This window comes from Octodon degus, unplaced genomic scaffold, assembly GCF_000260255.1.
Source record: "Octodon degus isolate 3935 unplaced genomic scaffold, OctDeg1.0 scaffold00107, whole genome shotgun sequence".
Classification (NCBI taxonomy): domain Eukaryota; kingdom Metazoa; phylum Chordata; class Mammalia; order Rodentia; family Octodontidae; genus Octodon; species Octodon degus.
The window spans coordinates 1,520,923-1,523,139 of record NW_004524683.1 but is presented as its reverse complement, the minus strand read 5'-3'; the positions used below and the strand labels follow the sequence as shown (position 1 = coordinate 1,523,139).

Sequence of the window (2,217 nt, the reverse complement as noted above, 5' to 3'; positions counted from 1 at the left end):
AAAATGGCAATCACTTTTCTGGAAGGCAGTTAGGCAGTATGTAAGAAATGTATTTTTCACTGAATGACCCTTTTAGGGATTCTCTATAAAAGCATACAACACAGAAGTAGCTACATTCCACTATATACTGGAAGAAAGCAGTGAAAATATATATGTATGAACCAACCTGAAAGGAATAAATTACATAGTATATCTAGTATATTTTTAATAATCTCAATATAGCCACATCAAACATACAAAATATTTTTTAAAATATGACCTTCAGTGTTTTTGTAGACAATTTTATCCAGCCAGGTGTCACCTTAGTGACAGTGTAAGACGATGTCTCAGAATTTAAAAAGGTTAGGGATACAGCCCTGTTCAAAGGCTGGTGGGTTCAAACCCTCGTATAACAAAAGGAAAAAAAAAAAAAAAAAAACCCTTTCACTTGCCCTATAATGCATTCAAATTTATAGTCAACTTTGTGAAGTTAAGAAACTATGATTCTGTGTTTGAACCTGGGGAAGTTTTTCCAGTCATTAAAATCTTGTAAGTATGGAAAGAAGAGCACAGTTGAAAATTAGTACTTACAACACTAACATAAAACAAAACCCTAGTTATCAGTTACCAGATTACCCATTAATCCTTTTACACCTAGTGTTCCATTTTTTGCTATTGGTTTTTTTGTGTATGTGTGTTTTCTGACATGGTTCAGGCCAGCTTTGAACTCACTATGTAGCCATGGCCCAGACTGGCCATGAACTCTCAGTGATCCTCCTGCCTCAGCCTCCTGAGTGCTAGGATTATTGGTATGCCACCACCATGCCTGGCATAATGTTCCATTTTTGGAACAGCACCTAACAATAGCATTTTTATCTTCAAATTCTTGTTTTGTTATTTTTCTAGGTAACATACATGAATTTCATGCAAAAATTCAAACAACTGTACCCTCTGGCATAAATGCATTAAAATCTTTTTGCCTGTGGTGTACTGAATTCAAGAGGGAAGGCTGAGATAAGAATATTTCCTGATGTTACAGGTTTGGTTTGGTTTTTCTTGGTAAAAATTGCAAATACATTCAGAAGTGTGGAGAACAGTAAAAGACCCCTATACATCTCATCACCTACTTTCCAACACCTGAAGAGATAAAATATTTGAACATTAACACTGGACAAAAAAAAATTTTTTTTTTCTGATACCAGAGATTGAACTCAGGACCTTGAGCTTGCCAGGCAGGTTCTTATTCTACTGAGCTATCTCCCTGGCCCACCACTGGACATACTTTAAGGACAATCTTGAATGCTCAAACACAAAAGCACACTTGGGCCAGGTATCTCATTCATTAACAAAACAAATGAGCTGGCTCCAGCACTAACATTCTGAAGGCTACTGATGCTTTTAATATGAAAAACAGTAGTCCTCTTATACTATTTTGTTAATGGTGGGCTGCAGATGCTGAGCGGGGAGCAGATAACCACTTCCTCAGTGGGCAACCCTGCCTCCAGCTTTCTGCTCACTTCCAGGGCGAGAGGTGGCCAGCCTGTCTGTGGTAGCCCTCACTGGCTCACAGACCAGCTGGCCACAGGGAGTCAACCTGTTCAGCAACAAGCACATCCAGCAGACCAAGTCCTTGTCTTAGAGCACATTCAGGCTGTACCCTCTTACCAACTACACTTTTGGTACAAAAGAGCCCCTCTATGAAAGGGTCAGCTCGGTTGCAGCCAGATTTCAGGAGGAGGAGGAAATGTGGTAAAACTGGAATGAGGACTGTAGAGGGAGTGCTGATTGTACATGAGCACCAGCTTCTCCACGTGTTATTACTACAGCTGGTAACAACCTCCTTCAGATTACCTGGTGGTGAACTTAACCCAGGAGATGAAGTTGAACTAAAATGCTTAATGACAGAGACACTGGGTCAGAAGGATGGAGTCCTGCAAGACTGGGTCATCAATGACTAACTGGGAAAGGGCAAACTCTGACCTCCTTAGTAGTAACAATTTATTCCTGCACAGAGTACAAAGCTGAAGGAACTTAAGTTGTTTCTGGTTCAGCTTCAAGAGAAAACCTTGTGTGCAGTTCCCAAATGTTACGAGCTGCGCTATTGTTTGAGCAGTATGACAATACACCAGGACACAGACCCATCACTTGCACCCTTCTGCAGCTGTTGAGTAGGTTCAATTTTATATGCAACTGAATTCCTGCATGGGGACACTTGCAAAAGCAGCTGTCTCTGTGAGC

At 40.5% G+C, this 2,217-nt stretch overlaps 1 pseudogene; it reads left to right on the top strand.

Moving 5' to 3' along the window:
• LOC101582753 overlaps positions 1–2,173 on the top strand; it is a 5,862-nt pseudogene extending 3,689 nt beyond the window's left edge.
• Positions 2,174–2,217: the final 44 nt, after the last annotated feature.